We start from the raw sequence: 21,296 nt of genomic DNA, 5'->3' as shown, positions 1-21,296 counted from the left end.
TAACTTTGCCTTAGCTCACCATACGGAATGTGGCCTGCAGGTCTCTTGTGTTACAGCCAAAATATACCCTAATATAAACCTATTATAATAAAACAAATAATCACACCTATAAGGAAATAAGAAACGTAGAAGAAAAGATATATATAGGCAAGCAAGCAGGCTAGCCTTAAATGTATCGCATGTACCTGTTATGTACGTCAGTTCGTTGGCAGGACACTTCTGTGGGTGAATTATTTACCTGTGGTCAGAACTTCCCCTTAAACTCCATTTTCAGCTCCCCAGATACTTGGGGTTTTTCCGTTGAACCGTTTATCTGTTCAAAGACATAGGTCTCAAACCTTATGCTAACTTGCTGAAGCTAATGTCTTACAGGATACAGCCTGTAGGTTTCTTGCATTACTGCTGAATATAATGCAAAGCAGAATACAGTATAATGCAAAGCAGTAAATATAATGAAGGCAAGCTAGTACACTGGGCTACAGTAGCAGTGAATATAATAAAGCAAACTAGCCCACTGGGCTACAAAAGCCAGGGGTATAAGAAAAATAATTATTATATGTTCAGGTCTTTCTCATTAACTAGCAAATCAATTTTTAAATATAAAAAATATAATGAAAATTTATCTTAAAATTTAAACAAAAACACTCAGCAATTCTGTCTGTACAATATTTTCATCTCAGAAAAATACCCTCCATGTGTCAACATTCCACAGCAGCTCCTCCTGAGCATATCAACAGCTCCAATGTGTATGGTAGCTAAATCACTGCTTGTCAGAAAAGCCTGCACTTAAACTACAAATATCAGTAATACAACTAACCCAATTTATCAAAAGTGTTGAAGATCACTAAATAGCACTTGGTCCAAATACTAAAGCAATATATCACATCATAACAGCTAAATATGTTGTAGATCAGACCAAACCTGCCCAGTCAAAGACTTGCTGACGAAGATGGGGAAATAGAAAACCATTAAAAACAGCGAAGATGTAAAAATGAGAAAATAGCACACCTAAAATCTGGGCCCAGTTCAGCAAAGCACATAAGCACATGCTTAAATCCTTATTGTTCATCAAAGCTCCAAAGTTTAAATGCTTTTGCTGAATTGGGGTCAATATCCCAACACATTGCATATGTAGGCTAAGTTCCTTCTTAAGACCTGATCTTTCAGTCTCCTCAGAAGGGACAGCTTGCTGATTCTTTCTAAAAATGAATTTAGTGCAAGAGGGACACACTAGCAGCTGATTTTCTCTTTTTATTCACAGCACAAGCTGTGCAAGTAATATCCCTGTGCAGCTCTGTAGGTACAACTCCATTCTGTTCTGGATCAACAACCTTCAGAGGATATAGAATAATTCAGGAATCATGCCCATTAAATCTTCATCTTTATAGTTGAGACTGCCAACAAGGTTGAAGGTGCTATTTGTGTTGGTACACCTCTACCCCGATATAACGCGACCCGATATAACATGAATTTGGATATAACGCGGTAAAGCGGTGCTCCGGGGGGGTGGGGCTGTGCACTCCGGTGGATCAGAGTAAGTTCGATATAACGTGGTTTCACCTATAACACAGTAAGATTTTTTGGCTCCCGAAGACAGCGTTATATCGAGGTAGAGGTGTATTTGCTGTACTGCGAACTGTACTGAGAGCCAACTATACTGAGCAACTGGCATATGTCCTATGGGCTGATCACATGTGATGGCCTAGAGGGGAAATGATCTGTATCCCATTGCTAATTCTCATGGTCTGAAGAACTACTCCATCTAAATATCAAGAAATTCTCCTGTGTGGCGATAGGGGATGAACTAGAAAGGTTGCCCACTTAAAAATAAAGGTAAACTAATGGTCTCCTACCAAAAAGAATTTTCCCACTGGAATCCCAGTAGGCACTCAATTCTTTCAGCTCTTCATTTTTATTTTGTTTTTACCAAACAAAAAAATTGTCGGTGGAGAGATTTTAAAGGACAATCTTAAAGACAGCTAATAAATCAATACAGTGGAAGACATTTGCAAAATTTGCTAATGCAGACATCATGTGATTGGGGTCTCAGGTGTTTTCTCTGAAATTAACCTCTGATCCAGTCAGGGACTCATTATACTAAACAAGGGATAGAACCACCAAATCTTGTCCTCATACCTCCCTCCTAGTCCATCCTCCACAGACAAACTCTTGACTCCATATCCCTTAATGGACTATTGCCTTTCTTCCACTCTTGAGTCCTTGATCTTTCCTACTAGTGATGCAGCACAACCTGCTCAAGGAGGCCACTACCAATAGTCACATGCATGCTGCATAGTTACCTGCTGCTCACCGGGCAGCAGGTACCTTGACTACCAGGCCAATGCTCCAAGGACTATAAGTAAATCTGTCCCACATCCAGTTTCGAAAGGAAATACCTGCCATATTGGTTTGAGGACCTAAGAGAATTCAATAAAATATTTTCCCAGATGTACAGCCAGTTAGATTAGATTACACACCTGGGCGCCAAGTACTAAAACATCATGGACAACTCTTCACTGCTATCTATAAGTCACCTACCCAATTGTGCAATGATGTGCATGGTGGAAAATTCCTTCTTATCTCTGTAACCAGTGACAGATCAACATTTTCCATAGCACTGGGGTGAGACTAATAATGTTGTTCCTTGACCTGCACTTAAAAACTGAAATTAAAAAAGTATACCCATCTCTTTCTGGGGTGCCTATCCTAAATTCTCTGAATGCTGGGATTAAATATGGCAAACAGGCTAACCTTCAAGTGGGGGCATAATGAAACACATGACAATCTCCAATCAACATTTTTATTCATAACTGTATATGGATCCATTTTCTCTCATTTCTGGTAGCTTGCTGTTTGATCCATACATAAATACAGCATTTCTGGTAACAATCACTTTGAAGAATATTTGATTAACCATATTTTAACAAAATAAAACTATGTGTTCTTATAATTAGTCATAAGATTACTCAGCCCCCTTTGAAATCCTTCTACGCTATTTATTATTATAATATGTATTTTATATATATTTAGTTATAGAGCATCATCAGCATGCTAGGCACTATGCAGACAAAGAACACAAGGTCCTTGCCCCCAAAGCATTTAACTCTATTACCTCTTGTGTAAATGAATTCCAAGGGCTGATTTCATGCTGTGTGAAGAAATATTTCCTTCTATTATTTTAAGATTTATCTACCATATATTATGTCAGCTAAATAACTACCTCCGAATAAACACAGCAAGAAAACTCTGTTAGCATGCTCAGTCAATCCTTTGAGACAGTTGTTTATCTGAAATGTTAAGTAGCAAAACCGACTTATATTTATATACAGTAGCGTCATTCATAGCAATGTCACTGGTCCTTATACACAGAACATAACAACAGTACTTATGAACAGTTAAAAGACCCACTAAATATACATTTATTATGAATTGCCTTAAACAATGAGGCAAGCTAGGCCTTTTGGGTTGGAAAAGGGATGGATGGGGGAATCTGATTTCTGACCCAAGCAATGCTACTCAGATAGGGCTGGCCTTACAGGTGGGCAACATGGGCGACCACCTAGGGCACCATGGTTGGTGGGGGAAAGGGGTGCCATGGTTGAGAGGCAAGGAGTGGAGCGAGCCTGGGGTGTGAGGCTGCAGAAGGGAGCTCGGAGCAGTGAGGGGGAGAGTGGGGCCCCGGTGCGATTGGGAGGGGGAGCCAAGGGAGGCAGCTGGGCCAGGGACACCAAAATACAAGTTCGTCCAGTGCGCCATTTTCCCTAAACAAACTAGCCCACTGGGCTACAAAAGCCATAGAACAACCCTTAAAACAAATTACTACATTGGTTTAGTCAGGCTAAGGATTAAGGTGAGTCTTTGTAAGTTAGTGTCTGTGGTGTTCCCTTCCTTTCCATTTTCAGGCAGACCATCTGTTTCAACAAACATTTATGCTATTGCAAAAGAAATTAATTTAAAAAAATTAATCCAGCTCTGAACTGGATTAACCAAGAGACAGTTCCTTCTGATCACAGTTGGGTGGCTGAATCCAGCTGGCAAAAATCAATGTAATTCTGTTTAATCATGATTAATGCTTCATTTTATTTATACTTTTGCATGTAATTTCCTTTTTAAGGCTCTCCCAGAATAATCTGGAAATTGCTGTTAATAAGGCTGAGATAGCCTAGGTCCCCATCAACCAATACAGATGCCATTTGACTCACTGAACAACAGTTAGCCAGTAAGAGGTGTGTGCCTCGATCATAGACAGCTTCTTTGGGAAGATGGGAAATGCTACCAAAAGTCAAAGGGTTTGAGTTCCCTGGTACTACTGCCACAAAAGTTTGGGAGCTAGAATCATCATTATTATGATGTTATGAATTATTTATTTACTGAGTACCTGATTCTGTTATCCTGACTTATGTACCTTGAGTAGTATCTTACTGTGCAGTCAACATCAGTGGAACTACTTGCCAAATAAAGTTCCAGTTCTTCAATGGCATTCATGTGGGCACAGGTGTTCACCCATGTGGATGACATTGTAGGTTCAGGGTCTAGGTTGTTAATTGGTTTAAGTAAGGGTAGCAGAATTGGATCCTGTGCACCCAACAGTGTGCTACTCCCCATCCAGAAGAATAAGATGCATGTGGCCCCTGCACTAAACAGCTTACAATGTAAGTAGAGCTACCACAAGATGGAAAAAGAGAAGATAGAGGGAGTAGACAGGGGAAATGAACACTAACATTTACAAATGCAAGATCATAAATCAATTTAGTGGCACTGCACTCATCTTGATAGTTCTCTCTTTATATACATCTGTGTTACAATAATTTGTTGATTGTGCTCATATCTTGGTTCTATTTGTGTGTGTATGAACATCTGTCTATTTGTACACAAATTACATACATTTAAAGAATGTTAGGTTGCAAAGTTAAACCCTCTAAAGTTAGGAAATGCCAGAATTAAAGTTATCTGTGCAACATTAGTTCGTCTTTTAAAAAGCACATTTTAAAATGTAAGGAACCATTATTTATAGATTGGCTGTTAATTCATTACACTGGAAGCAGCAGTGATTACAGTACTATAGTTAAAGCAGATTGATTTAGATTATGCAGTCTGCCTATCTAGCTAGGTACTTGCAGATAGCGCCCTCGCTATCATATCTGTGGTGTTTCCATTGTACTCCTCTTTCAATCACCCATACCTTTCTAAACGTTTCCCCTTTGGGGCTGAAATTTTCCCTTTCAGTCTCTGCCCAAAAGTGATTTTTTTTTTTAAGTCTGAAGGGGAAAAAAGTTCAGTCATTTTTGAGTACACCTCTACCCTGATATAATGCTGTCCTCGGGAGCCAAAAAATCTTACCGCATTATAGGTGAAACCGTGTTATATTGAACTTGCTTTGATCCACCGGAGTGCGCAGCCCCGCACGCCCAGAGCACTGCTTTACCGCATTATATCCGAATCCATGTTATATCGGGTCGTATTATATCGGGGTAGAAGTATATAAGGGAGACTGGAAAAATTACGTGTTTCTGATGGTTGCATTGTTAGCTCCTTGGGGCTGGGATCATCTTATTAACAGGTGTGTATAGCGTCTACACAATAAGACATGTTCCCTGTCTGCATCTTTGGGCATTGCTGCAGTACAAATAATAATCCTAATTTCTAAACAAAAAATAAAAATCCAGACTTTTTTTTAAACAGGTTTAATATTTAAATAGTCAAAAGCAGAAAGTTGAAGTTTGGTGCAGAAATAGCCCTTGTTGAAGAGACGTGCCTTTGAGTGTTCCAAAGAAAATTGGTTTTGACTTGCCCAAGTTATGAGTCTTTGACAATCACGTTTTAAATGTAGAATAGATTTTGTGTGTGTATTTGTGATTACATTTGTAAAGTGCACAGCTATTGAAAGGCACATTAATTGTACGTCATTATGTGATTAAAGATTTAATCATAAATGGATGCAGATAATGAAACAGAGATAAGGTTGCACTTGTAACCTTTAATTTTGGCATTTCTTGAATTTTAAGTACTCAAATGTGGAAACTTAGGGCTTAGTTGGTTTTTTTGGCACTGCTCCTAGGGAAACCTGGAAGAAATTTTACACCTGAGGAAAAGTTCCCTTTTGTACAGACAGAGTATGCCCACTGCTACATACTTGTAAGCAGAGGCAGCTTATTGCCTCACAGAATCCTGCTCTTCCCTTCCCTCTTCCTTTGGGGCATTTCCAGAGGGAGCTGTCCATGGGCTTTGCCAACCACAGGTCCTTAATTGAGGGGGAAGGCTCCTTTCATCTTCGGCCCCAGTGCATGCATGAGGACCAGGCACAATCCGCTGCTGTTTCACTTTAAGTCATTTGTTGTATGTATTGTAAGGCATATACTGAAAAACCACTCACCCTTACTATCTTTATTTTTGTCTGTCTAATCTGATTTTTTTGGAAAGTCAACGTCCTTTTGGCTGTCTTCCTAATTTCTTTTTTACCCAAATCCTTCCTAAAATTTGTAAAGATCTATTGAATACACTTTCCACCTTTCTCAGTCAAAATCAGGAAAGGAGACTCTTTGTCTTTAAGGGTTATATGCACTTACAGGGTGAAATCCTGCTTTTACTAAAGTCAGTGAAGGGGAGAGAGGTCAAAGAATTTCACCCAGATTATTTAAATCGGGTGCCCCATAATCGGTGCATTAGTAAAGAAAATGTCCATAAATATGCAACATAGTTTCTTTCATCTGTCTCTTTTGACTTGATGCTTTGCTATTTGTTGTATATGCCCACAGGGTTGTTAATGTGTTTGTAATTATACTCACCAGTTGGAGGTGTACTTGACTCAAGTGACCCAAATCTTATATAAGTAATTCTGATAATTATCCCGCACTTTGAAAATGAGGCCTTAACTATAAATATTTATAGCAGGCACACTGCAAAAAGTGTTTGTATGGCATTAGATAAGGCAGATCACCAGCATGATATGTTTTTAATGTCCATACTATGTGCTAGGTCTTTTAAGATGCTATATAGATGTGCCTGTTAATATGTCTGAGGAAGAAAAATCTTGAACAGAAAACACACCCCATACCTATACTTTGGCAGTAATCAAGCATTTGTTTTTATCTGGCCCTTTACCCAAGAGTAGCAGTCCATCTCAGCAATATAGTAGCAATGTTCCTTAAGTCCCTTTATAGCTTTGAGGGGACTCCAAGGGGAACAGCAGATAGTCAACACCTATAAAAACAATTTAAGTAGCTGCAAATATGTCTTGGTGTCAATTATGTTAATGAAGCTGCAAAGGGACTGCACATTTAGAAGTCCCATAATGTCCAGCACTGATTTAGCAATGCAGAAGTCCCTTAGGAGCACATTAAATCAGACTCTTTAATCTATCTAATTAGTGCCTTTTCATCTTAGAAGAAAACGTAACCCCTGCTGTGGACCTTGGGATCCAAAAGCAGCAGATCAACTATTTGAGCTAAAGGAATACCTTCCCCCAGTTGGCCTGGTAGTAATACTAGACAAGATACACCTGTAGACTTGCAGACTTTTGTTAGTAACATAAGTCTAAGTCTATGTCTACACTACGTACCTTATAGCAGCACAGCTGTGTTGCTATAAGGTCTCCCGTTTAGCTGCTCTCTTCTTGGCAAAATAAAACCACCCCTAACAAGCGGCGGTAGCTTTGTTGGTGGGAGAGCGTCTCCTGTAGTCAAAATGCTGTCCGCATTGGCGCTTTTTGTCGGTAAAACTTTTGTTGGTTGGGGTGTGTTTTTTCACACCCTGACCGACAAAAGTTTTACCGACAAAAGTGCAGTGTAGATATCGCCTAAGCAACACAATATAAGTCGACTAAAATTTTCTTTTCAGTGCTGCTTTGCTATTAAGCACAACCCAGCTTCTTCACCAAGCCCAGAGCTGATCATGTTCTGATAGCAATTTAGCAAGTCTTTGTCAGCTTCTTCATGGTCCAACATATTTAAATCAGGCCCCTGGAAGTCCTAGGGACTGGCTGATTTTGCTGAACCTTTGAAGTTTAATCATATAACACCTTTGTCTGTGTTTCAGTGTTCATTGACTACACTGCCTGCCCCTTTCTGGAATTAGGAAGTGCTCTTGTGACTTGCTCAGGCTATAGCAAGTACTCTGAGTTGCAACTGTGCAGTTGTTGGAAATGAGAAACACGAGAGAACATGTTATAATACGAGAAAGAGACAGGCTAAGAGCCCTTCCAAATACAGTATGTTTTTGAAAAGTACACTAATTTCTGCCAGACTCTGACTAGATCCCCAGGGATACCAGAGTTTTAAGCCACTTTTTCATCCCCAAAACTGGCCACAGCACATATCAGAGCAGCCTGCCACTTCCAGACCAAGACAAATATGTGCCCAGCCCATCCTGCAATGCCCCCTCTGCTTGTAAGGGAAAGAGGTGGGTGGTGTAGGGCTGCCAGTCCTGCACCCGCTGAGCCTGCTCCTATGACAGAGACAAGTAGTCACTTATTTCCCCCTCAGGATAACCCCAGCAGGGACACACAATTTGTGTGAGGCAGGACTCTATCCCTCGCACCTCCCAGAAGCCAGGGGGTATGTCCGGCTGGAGCCAGGAGCATCATGTGGAGTCTGGGGAAGCCAGGTGGGAGCAGAGTATAGCACTGAGTTGGGGAAGACTGTGGAGGAAGGCCAATGAGAGCTTGTTTACGGAGAAGGGTAAGAGAGCTTTGTGGGGGTTTGCTGAGGACGGGGCACAGCCTGAAGCAGCTTTCACCATCCTGATCCTTCTTCCCATTAATCACCCCTATGTCTTCCCCAGTCCAGTTGCACAACCTGTTCCCCTTCTCCTCCTAACCCCTACCCTGTCTTCCCTAAGATTCTATGCCTCCATCCTGCCCCTGAATTGCAGCCATCTTGCTTCTGCTCCCCAGCCCCCTTCACCACCACCAATGAATCACTAATTAGTGCAAGTGGCTGTACTAGATATACGTAGTGCAGGGGGAGGGACTAGATGTTCTCTCAAGGTCCCTGTTTGCTGGCTGTGTGAGTGTCACCTTCTGCAGTGCAATCCAGACCAGTGAGGGGCTGTGTCACCCTTCTCCTGCAATCTTGACTGCCTCACAATGCTGCTGGTCCCAACCTGGTCCACTCACAAACAGCCAAATAATATGCAGTTCACATCCTGTGTGTCTGTGAATAGCTACAGCCCAGTAACTCTGACCCCAGCAGCCTGTCAGCAATACACCAGCCACACTCCGGCTTCCAGTTGCCTGGGTTACTGCCTGCAAGGTGACCCTGACACCCTCCCACTCCCAATTTTACCCCCAAAACAAATGTTCTGCACTGTCCAGCCCTCTCTGGGCAGTTCAGATGATATAGGTCCATTACCCCTGTAAGGGCTCGACATCCAACAGCCTGCTAAATGGGGTTACCAAACAGCTCAATTTAAACACAAAACTGGATTCATTATGATTAATAATAAAATATGAAAATATAAAACAAGTTTATTTAATTACAAAGAGATATGTTAAGTGAGTACAAGTATAAGGCATTAAAGTCAGAAATGTTTACAAGACAAATAAAGATAAAATGCTTTCTGACCGCGAAACTTAACAAACTAGATTTGGTTCACGGTAAAATCCTTACGGGATGTTCCCAGCAACAGGACTGACCAAATTCTCAGGTCAGAACCCGTCCAGAACTCCAAAGGCTGGTTCCTTTGTCTTTTTAGGTGGAAGAGAGAGAGGGGGAAACATAGAGAGAATACCTGGAGAGTTTTTACCCCCTGCTTTTATAGTCCAGTCACCTTTTAAATGCATTTTCCTGAGGGTTACCCCTAGATAGAGTTCCTTCCCCTTGTGAATATGGAAACATGAAGTCTTCTGGTGAAAGAGGTTCCATGTTTGCTAAAATGCAGATCTACCTGTTCCTGCTCCACCCCTTCATTGCCAAAGAATGGCCACTTGACAGGTGATTGCCAATCAAATTTGATGACACCTGGCTAGAGTATTAGCTTGTCTTTAGTCTTTGAGGAACAGGTTCACCCCCTTCCCAGACTTGTCAGGTAAACATATTTCAGTCATAATTTCATCTTATGTTCATAACCTTACACATAATGTTGCTCCATCCATTTCACCATGATATTATTGACCAGAGAGTTGTTTGTTTTCAGCTGGTACCTCACAAGGCATATTTTGTAAAAAGACTATTACAATAATCTGTAGGATGTGAATACAGGGGTGCATTTAGTCACCAAGAAATCCCAGCAGGGCTGCCAAATGTGTGACTATTTTGCCCAATGCATTGTGTGACATGGCACAGTTCCTACATGACTGTTGCTACAGCATTGGCAACCCGAAATATTCAAAAATCATGAGTCACACCCCCCAAAAGCATGAGGTTAGCTTAAAAACCATGAGATTTTCAAATGTGGTATATTTTAGGTCGTTTTCATTTTTTTTTTTTTGAGTCTTTAGGATACTTTGGGAATCACATTTTCAAGTTTTTCACTGCAACCATGACTCCAAGAGCTGGAGCAATAGTGGGAGAATTTCAGAAAGTACTTAGTGGTAACAAATCCCCACTCACTGCTAGCAATAACTTGACTCCATCTCCTGTCCTGCTCCTTCTTGTGCACTGCTTAAGCAGCTGGTGAAGGAGAGTACAGGTGGGTCATTTGCAACAGCTCCCACCATCACACAGCAAGCGTTGGAACACTCAGGTTGGCTGAAAATTTGAAGTAGCAAAGATGCCCAGCATTTTGGGGTAGGTTACTAAACATTTTTTCCCCTTTTTTTCTCCTAATGTAACCAAAATTCTGCCCAAGTAATCATACAGGGTTGTTTTAAGGATTTTGAGGAAGTTTGTGAGACTTTGGGAGATATGCAAGCTTAATGGACTTATTTGACATACAAAAGTAGAATGTGTGTGTTTGTGTGAGTAACTTTGATCCTCTCTCCCATCATTCTCTTGCTGCAGAATTGGAGCCCAGCTTCTTGTTCCTTTTAGTCTTAGCAATTGGGTTTGGTTTACATTGGTTTACAATTGCCAGAATACCTTTCATAAGCTTACATAAGCCATGTCCAGCTCATCAGTGTTTACCAGTCTCTTGCTGTAAACCTCTCTCTCGTTATTTGAGTACTGTTTTTACTGTTTTATAACAGTTCCTTGAAAAATTAGAACAAACCTTCATTGAGCTCTGATTCTGCAAAACACTGAGGCACATGCTTAATTTTAAGCATCTGCTTATGTCCAATTTATTGCTGTAGAATTACTCACGTGCTTAAATTTACACATGCGTATGTACTTTGCTGAACAGGGATGGGATTTCACATATGCTTAAAATTAAGTATGTGGATAAGTGCTTTGCTGAATCAGGGCATCAACCGTTCCTGTTCCATAAAAAACAAAACAAATTAGACCCTTCCAAACAGCCTAGAGAAATCTTAACTATCGTCTTCTACAGAGAGTGCCATAAAATGCAGAGACTCACAAAAAAACAAATTACATTTTAAAATTACTATAATTACAATACAGTAGAATTTCACCTAAATAGAATGTACCAACCTCTTGCCCTTTTCTTCAGTCATAGCCAAAAATACTCTGATTAGATAGCAATTCAGTCAATCCAGCTGCAGAGGAAAAACATTTTTTCTTCCATCTCTTCTGAACTTTCATCTGTTGCTGCACTCATACCAGCTCCAACCACAAGAAATGCCACTCTGCCTACCATCCCATGAGAATGGACACAAACCCTAAAACACAATGTAACCATCTGCTTCCCAAATTAATTCAACGAGGCCCAAACCTAGCATGTTTACAAATTAAAGTATTTTAAAGGGTGTTGCCGTATTTGACTCAATTCACTTAAACTATTATAATACTGCTGAACATACCAGGTTTCTGATATTTCACCTTTGAAGTGCTGGTATTCCGGAGAATGCTGCCACCTTACACACAAAGATCTAGCAAGAATCAGTCGTAGAAGTGCTAAAGTCTTTTCTCTTTAGCCTGATGTTCAAAGTATTCATATGCATCCGAAGAAGTGGGCTGTAGTCCACGAAAGCTTATGCTCTAATAAATTTGTTAGTCTCTAAGGTGCCACAAGTACTCCTGTTCTTTTTTTAAAGTATTCATAGTCCACTCTGTATGAATGGTAATGCTCTGCTCCTCTTACTCCCTCATTTTTTGGATGTTAAGAACTGTTGCTCTCTTGCTAGTTTCACTTTGTTCTGGATAAGATTTTCTTTATTTTGTTCACTTTTATTTATTGAAATTGGTGAGGTTTTAGAAAAGTGACCCATGTTTCTTGATTTTTGTATGAATGAAGTTGCCCTATTGTCTCATTCTGCAATAGTTTAGAATAGTGGAATTGCTATAGAAAAATACAAATAAACCCTATGAGATTTGCAGTGAATGCTTTAGACCTGGCCTGGTTGTCAGAATATTCATCAGTCACTTTGATGACTGTTCATAACACTCCCTTTATTTAAATGAGGGGGAGAATGAATGTGTACAACAAAGGTCATTCAGAGCTACTGTGTAAGGCTATGTATGCACAGACACAGAGATTGGTACAGATGAATCAGAATAAGAGCAAAGCTTGAGTGATTTGTGATCAGAAGCTCTCAGATTTTTTTTACAGCCTTACTCAGTTTTCTTGTGTTTTGTACATTTTGAACAGTAATGTGCATCTTTAAGAAAACATGTTTCTAAACACCATATTAAAAATGCCCTCTGTTGCTCAACATACTTATATTTTATAAGATTTTTTTTTGTGACGAAACATAGGAAATAAGACAATCATTTTCAACTGGGAAAAAAATGTAGTCTGATTTCAAACCAGCCAAGACTAGACTTTCTCCAACTATTAGACATGAAATACCCTTCTCCAGCTGTCTCAGTGAGATAGACACTTCTTACCATCTGCTATTCTTTAAGGGCCAGATCCACAGGCGGTTGAAGTCAATGAGAGACTTTCCATTGACTTCTTTGAGCTTTGAATCAGGCCCTAGAAGAACTGTGAGGATCTGCAAATCCTTTAGAATTATACACAGATTAGTATCAATGGTATCTTTCCCAGAATTATATCAATTCTTAGAGAATCTGTTTCTACAATCAGTCCAAGATGGCGTAGCCAGATGGAAGGTACTGATTTTTTTCTATGGGGAAGGGTTATCTCCCTTAAATTGATCATAACCCCCATAATAATTTATCTTTCAGTGTGATTCTTCTTTAGAACTCAGAAACCATCTTCAAGTTCTTTGATCAAGTATTTAAAATTTTGTTGTGAGATAGGAAAAAGTCAAGAAGAACTTTATTGAAACTGCAGATACATGTCACCAAGGTAGGAAGTGCTGATTGCTAACTCTATATCAAACTAGACCTTCCTATTGATGAAATAATTAATAGGATAAAAGTGAAAGCTCTTGAGGGAGCACCTGCAAATCCAAAATCTATCCTGACCACTTCAGTAACCAATACATCTAAGAGCAGCCCAACAATCCATACAATTTGAATGACAGGAATGGAGGAAACCTGTGTCCTTCTCTTTCCATTTCCCCCAGCCTGACCTCCCTTTCTGCTCTTTTCCACATTCCTTTCTCAAATCAGAACCCTCCCTTCTTCCCTCAGGCTAAAATAAAACCTGGATGAATCTTCCACTATTCCCAGGAGATATAAAACTCATGCTCCGTGCCAGATAGTTCTTCGCATGGAACCAGTTTTGCTTTCATGCCAGGAAAATTCCATCCCAGGTACTGCTGTTAGTCAGAGAATCCTTTTCCTTTTTACTTTCTTTTCTGAAGTGGGGAATGAAACCTGGTAGCTGTTGCAGGCAGAGCAGGACATCTGGCCAGGGGAGTGGGTGTTTCCACACACAAAGTGTTTCAGAACAAAGCTCAACTTCTCAGCAGCCTCAGAATCTCTCCTCCACCAAGCAAAGTGTTCCCTACTGGCTCCTCCTTAACTCAGGAAATTAGCCAGTCCTGAAACTGTAAAACATCTCAGGAGCGGTCAGCCTCTTAAGAGTTAATGGCAATTTGGGAGAAGACATCTAAGCTTATGCAGACAGTTTTCCCTGGTTCTCCCAAGGTCAAATGTATGAGTTTTATGGGTGATCGTTATTTCAAAACACTCAAAGCCAGCTCCTCAGCTGGTATAAATCAATGTTGCTCCACTAAAGTTAATGGAGTTATGCTGCTTTTTACCAGCTCAGAACCTGGTCATTTAATTTAAAGAAAACATTTAATTTAAAGAAAATGTGTAATGCACATGACCACATCTTGCAGCCCCATCTCACCTTTCTGTAGCTCCTATGTGCAGGACAGGAGAGCTCCCACATGCAAATTCATTCACATGATTTCGGCACATATCCCAACAAACAGACGCTTATTCACTGAGTTTCAGCCTCATTTGTCTCTGATTACTCATGCTTCAAGCTCTTGGACAAAGTCTCAGAGAGCTCTTAGTCCCAGCTTCATTTCCTCCCATCACTTACATTCTTTTGCAATTATTGACTAGCTACCACTATTACCTCTCTCCTTTCTGAAGCATGTTTGCTATGGCCACCCATATGATTTGCATAAGGACAGCACGATGCTAGAAGCAGAAATTTGGTCTGGCTTTGGCCCTGGTAGTATTTGATTTATAATAGCTCTTCTCTTTCTCACTTTATTTCTCTTACAACAGGAATGGACTATCCCTGGGGTCTGTATCTTCTCTCCAACCTTGTTATGCTCTTTGAGTCTTCTCTTCCTGTAAGTTAATTTCCTTGTTAGAGGAAAAGCTTATTTTTCTGTTGAACTTTTGTTGTTGTTACTTCATAAGATACTTTTCTGACAGAAATATTAACTTTTCAGTGAAAGTAAACTGGTTGCACAGGTATATATTGACGTAAGTTACATCTGCCACTCTTGTATCCTGAAGTTCCCCAGAGAGTAGTTATCAGTGATTCACAGTCATGCTGGAAGGGCATAACGAGTGGGGTCCCACAGAGATCAGTTTTGGGTCTGGTTCTGTACAATATCTTTATCAATGATTTAGATAATGGCATAGAGTGTACACTTATAAAGTTTGTGGACGATACCAAGCTGGGAGGGGTTGCAAGTGCTTTGGAAGATAGGCTTAAAATTCAAAATGATCTGGACAAACTGGAGAAATGGTCTGAAGTAAATAGGATGAAATTCAATAAGGACAAAGGCAAAGTACTCCACTTAGGAAGGAACAATCAGTTGCACACATACAAAATGGGAAATGATTGTCTAGGAAGGAGTACTGTGGAAAGGGAACTAAGGTTCATAGTTGATTACAAGCTAAATATGAGTCAACAGTGTAACGCTGTTGCAAAAAAAGCAAACATCATTCTGGGTTGTATTAGCAGGAGTACTGTAAGCAATACATGAGAAGTAATTCTTCCGCTCTACTCTGCACTGATTAGGCCTCAACTGGACTATTGTGTCCAGTTCTGGGCGCCACATTTCAGGAAAGATGTGGACAAATTGGAGAAAGTCCAGAGAAGAGCAACACAAATGATTAAAGGTCTAGAAAACATGACCTATGAGGGAAGATTGAAAAAATTGGGTTTGTTTAGTCTGGAGAAGAGAAGACTGAGAGGAGATATGATAACAATTTTCAAGTACATAAAAGGTTGTTACAAGGAGGAGGGAGAAAAATTGTTTTTCTTAACCTCTGAGGATAGGACAAGAAGCAATGGGCTTAAATTGCAGCAAGGGCGGTTTAGGTTTGACATTAAGAAAAACTTCCTGTCAAAGAGGTTAAGCACTGGAATAAATTGCCTAGGGAGGTCATGGAATCTCCATCATTGGAGATTTTTAAGAGCAGGTTTGACAAACACCTGTCAGGAATGGTAGACAATACTTAGTCCTGCCTTGAGTGCAGGGAACTGGACTAGATGACTTCTTGAGGTCCCTTCCAGTTCTGATTCTAAGTAATTGATCAGAACATGCAGGAGAATGAAACACAGGCACAAGGATGGATTTTAAAGCAGAAGGCTGAAATGTTATTAACCTTTTTTAACTTTAATCTCTCCCCAACTCATCCCAAAACAAAACATGTATTTGGGTCCAGTGCAGTGTTAAATGGCATCATGCCAAATAACCAATATTCAGGGTTGGCCTCTTCAGACTAACTAGGATTCAATTCACCTCTGAATATACTCATTTTTCTCACTGCAAAGTGTAATGTGGGCATTAATGAAAGGAACCTTAATCTATGAATACTAAATGTCTCCCCTTTTTGCTCCATGGTCCCCAGGACATATCCTGGGTCTCTCAGTCATGTCTACCTCTGGGAACCATCCTCTGAGAGCCTCTCATCTGCACAGGACATCAGCTGCAAGTGGTGACTAAATTACGAACTCCACTTATAAACTTACAACTTTTAAACACTGTTCTTATGCCTTATTAACCTTAAACCAGGCCTCTGGGATGCTGCAAGAGAGGTGGAAAAACCTAACAAACACCTCATCAGTCTTTCTGGGGGAGGAAGGGGGGAAATTCCTTCCTGATCCTCAAAACTAGTGATCGCACAGACCCACAACATCATAGTTCAAACTATACCTCCATAGGGCAGAGAGGGCAGAGCAGCAAATGTGGCAGAATGGCTGCTACTTACTCTGAGGGTGTCACATACTGCAAGGCACGAGGGGAAGAGCATAAGAGAATAAACTCTCCCTTGTCCACCAGAGACTAGGCAACAGCAAAAGGGAGAGGTAGAATCTCTCTTCTCTTCCTTTGCTCCACTTCTCACCTAGGCACAATCTCAATGTGCATTCTGGACAGGGGAAGAGTAGGGCCCAAAACAACTGAACTTGACCCTCTAATTCCCCCCGCTCCTCTCAGGACTCCATGGGTTGTCTTTCCCCTATTGGTCTGATCAAACATTGCCCACCTCACTGAGACAGGGGACCTTTCAGGAAAGTGTATTTAAATTGTTTGTACAAAATCATTAGTTTTGCAGAAGACAAATTTACAAATATTTTATTTTTTATAGTTTACCATAATCACAACAGAATTTCAAAATATTCTGCTAAAGGCATTTGAAAATTTGACATGGCTAAATCCTTATTCAGTTTTTTTCTCAAGCAAACTTTAATGAAATTGACTCTACAAGAGTTTGCCTGAGTAGAAACTGAGTTAGAAACTCAGGAGATGGCCCACAAGTAGTAAAACTGTATTAAGAAGATTTTGGGAATAGGAGAAATAAACAAACTACATGGCTTATATATTCCCTCCCATGGAAAAACATCTGGAAGGTGAAAATTTACTTGGAAAGAGCTGTGAAAAGACGTAGGTAGCACCACATCATCCTCTCAATTACGTGCATTGGACTGCCTGTTGAAGAGCAGTAGATATGACCTAAAATCTTTGTAGGCTGAGATTCTGTAATGTCTGAAGCCATCTTCTAAATCACAGGATGTCCACAGCAGCTCCATGCTTCCCACCTCCGGAGGAAATCCAGGCTCCATTGAAGTCAATGGGAGTTTTGCCATTGACTTGAATGGAACCAGGATTTCACCTCAGATGTGTGGTTTGTTCCCTTACTGTGTTGCCTATAGTTCCCTATCAGTGGTTTGGCCCTTCAGCATGGTCCACAGGCTACTTCCATCTATCAAAGTTCTTATAAGGCCACGTATCACCATAGTACCTGCCTTTCGTGCAGCAATCTACTTACACTTGAAAAGGATTTCTTACATTTCATGAGCATAGTTTGGGGTAGCGAAAGAGATATATGGTATACAACTTTGGATGGGAGACTCCTCCAACCTACACACAATCACAGCCCCACATTTCAGCAATGTGCTGTACTCCTGGAGATAGCCTGTGCTGCTACTCCTGCACGATAGTTTCGTGGTGGGAGTATGCTGCTTAAACATTGGTAATTATTGCAGGAAACTGGCTACCTGTACTCCTTGTAAATTACTCTAAGTGATCCCCACTGTTGCATAGCAGAGGGGAATGTGTGGATCAGTGCTTGCAGGAATAGATAGTTTTGAACACCGTATTTTGGTTTCCCTACACAGAGATTTTTGCATATTCACTGTGACAAATATCTGCCTAAACTAAAATGATTACAGTCTGAATATTTCACAATTGTTTTAGAAAAAGTAGATGTAAAAAATAGTCAAAAGATAGATTTTATAAAGTGCTTTTTTATTATGCGTTGTCAACAGTTAAATGATGTGTTGCTGTTTCATGCAAGCTAGAATAATGGTAAGATAGCAAAAACATACTATGCCATAAAAGTGTTAAGGATAAAAAGTGCTAAATCTGAATAAGATTGTACAGTTTTAAATCTAAAACTAGGAAGCTGGTTTATCTAAAATTATTTTTGAAAAAAAAAAAAAAAGTAAAATAACCTCTGTTTTACTCCTGTTTTCCTGCATCTTGAATATTGTCCCAATTCTACATGTGATGTTCTTCTTCATGTCATTTCCTACATTTTTACACAACTTACTTTTTGCTGTCATGCAACATAATGCACAGTAAACATCTCAGTGCTCCAAAGGGACATGACAATTTCAGGGAGACAGCAAAATGATATAATTTCCATTATTATTTGCCCACTGGTTGTAGCTCCTATTTTATTATTATTCCATTTCAAACCAAGTATTTCATGATGTTACTAGAAACATACTTTTCTAATAAAAGCTAACAAGAAAAATGTACATAATTTATCATGGAGAAACAGCTTATTTACTTATAGAAATAACAATACATGAAAAAAAATTGTAGAAATATTTTTCCTTATTCTTCTGCACACCAGGTGCATTACTTCTTAGTTCATTACAAATGATAAAGAACAATGTTGAATTAATGCATGTATCAGCAGGATAGTCATATTTTAAAATATTGCCTGCAGCATAAAGAATTGTGGAAATACAAATCATTTGCATCCTGAACTGAAAAAAAACCCATCATATTTTTGCCTCTCTATTGACTGAAAGATAATGTAAGCAAAAATAAAATATGAATAATTGGTGATATATAATACAAATACACATTCATATATAATCTCTGTATATTAAGTTCCTTAAGAAGTGCCATAGAATAACTGGATTACAGAAATGCCTAACTCATTAATTGTAGACATAAATAATATTTTACCATATACTTTGTGAGTGACAATTTTAGCTGATCATTTGTTTTATTCATAATCATTATAGCATCTATTTCTTTTGATTTGCTCTTCTACAGTGAGATAATCAGACTGGACTTTATCTCCTTGAGATGGTGGAACAGCTATATATCTTGAGCTCAGTAAATCTAAACTTGTGCTTGTGCCATTTGCTGACACTTCCGTTATTTCACCTTCTTGACAGATATTGATATCATGTAGTTCCATATCAGAATTCCAATGTTCTTTTGAATATGGACTGGAAGCATTTTTAGTTATGTCTACAGAATCTAACAGACCTAAGTCTAAGAACATGTCATCTTTTTCAGGAAAGGAAGGTGTTTTCACATTATCACATAAAGCAGTATTTAAGCTATTGTCATTTTTTGATTTTTCCCCAATGCTTAGCAACTTGGTATCAAAAGGGAATGCTGTATTAGTGGTTTCCTTTAAAACTAATACGTTGCTGGTACAAGATTTTTGACAAGTGGCATTTGTATTAATTTGAACAAGACTATCTGAGGTAACTTTATCTTTGGAGTTTTGTTTCTCAAGTGCAATGTTTACAACATCGCTAGAAGAGCTCTCTTGAAATTCAGGTATACCAAGTAGTTCTGCATTTCTTGGTTGATTTTCTAGCTTTTCAAAAGCATATTCAAACATGGTGTGATTTGCATGGCTTAATTTTTTTACTGGATTAGGTATAACTGAGAGAGAGGTTTCCTGTCTACAAATGTTCAAGTGTGAAAAAGTTGTATAATTATTATTATTATTATTATTGTTACTCATATTAAACTCTTTATGATTATCTTGTACTGTCTCCTTATTAATGTTAGTAACCTGTAAAGCTTCTACACCATCAGATTCATTAATTTTTTCATCTCGCTCCTTCTCAGCACTCTGCACAACTACATTATGTTCCTTTCCACTATCCTCTCTATTCTCTGATCCTTCTGTTTCATTCATCTTATCTTCCACATTCTCATTTTTTTCATCTATTTCCTTACTGCCTACTTCAGTTATCTTTGCTACATTGAAATTTATAACTTCTTCTCTCTCAGACATAGAACTAAAAGATGACTGTTGATTTTGTTGTGAGTCAACAATGTCATCTTTCTTTTGTTCTTCTTTCTCTCTGAGATCACTCTGGGTATTTTCTAGCTGAGGTTCATTTTTATTGCCCAGAGGTGTATTTGTGTATGTTCTGGACGCTTCTTGTGCAAAACCTTCTGGGGGCCACTTTGGCTTATTCATTTTAACCTCCTCTTCAACAGAAAATGTTTTTTGGGGGAACATAACATGATCTGTAGAAGGAGGCCATGTAATCTTTAATTTGCCTCTTTCTGTAGATCTTTTCAAATTGTCATCTAGAGTTTCAGAATGCACATATTGAATATCTGAATGCAAGTCTGGTTCAATTTCTGTATTAAGCTTAGATATGATAGTTGTCTCATTACTTGGATTTACCTCTTCAGCATGAACATTGCCAACTGAGCTTGTTTGGTCTTTGGAACTCCATAATTCTTTGTGTTGCTTGTGTCCAAAACCTTCATCATAATTTCCTTTAGACTTGAAAAGTTGCTTAAAATGGGGTTTACAGTATGATTGTCCATGGAGAGATGCATAATTTCCCAAGCTGTCAAATGGAAGAAAATTTGTTTGATAGCATCTATAGATCTACCAAGAATAAATACACCAAGAATATTCAATTTTAGTTGACCTGCTAAGTACTCAAAAATTACAGTATCTATAGATATCTTTATGTATATTTTAGCAAAGAAACAATAACATTTATTTTTAATTTTAATGCATGGGTCTCACCAGAAAAAGGATCTTAAGTATTTGAAACTTTATGTATTGTAAATTCCTATAAAAACTAAAAATTTTTGTAGCAAGAACCTCACTTTTATATCATAATGATAATAATTAAAATATATAAATGGATGATTATTTCCTACAGCTAAAGAAACACTTTACAGTAAATGGACTAAACTTAATGAAAGTATAGGCTGCCAAGAGGAATGATCCCTAGCACTTTATGTTTATGCTTTTTTAAAGTTCATGACAGTTGCTAGTGTATATGACAACCACTGAAGTCCTCTTTATTTTCCTACAGAAGAGGTGGAAAACATGCAGTACCATCCAAGCTTCTCTACACTTCTCTATTAGCACACCTCAGTCCTTTTCTTGGATGACAGGATT

General features: G+C 39.1%; 1 protein-coding gene across 3 annotated transcripts in view; it reads right to left on the bottom strand.

Moving 5' to 3' along the window:
• Window positions 1-18,113: 18,113 nt before the first annotated feature.
• Window positions 18,114-21,296, bottom strand: part of XIRP2 (xin actin binding repeat containing 2) — a 141,668-nt gene continuing 138,485 nt past the window's right edge. For 2 of the 3 annotated variants that reach the window (XM_008178425.4, XM_065561792.1), the window contains one exon: window positions 18,114-20,730. The gene's annotated coding sequence lies outside the window, so the exon portion shown is untranslated. Of the gene's footprint in view, window positions 20,772-21,296 lie in introns of all 3 variants that reach the window. The other variant, XM_042860774.2, reaches the window with a different exon arrangement.

This window comes from Chrysemys picta, chromosome 11 (assembly GCF_011386835.1).
Source record: "Chrysemys picta bellii isolate R12L10 chromosome 11, ASM1138683v2, whole genome shotgun sequence".
In the NCBI taxonomy this organism is placed as follows: domain Eukaryota; kingdom Metazoa; phylum Chordata; order Testudines; family Emydidae; genus Chrysemys; species Chrysemys picta.
The sequence above is the reverse complement of the archived record's forward strand: the minus strand, read 5'-3'. Positions and strand labels throughout refer to the sequence as shown.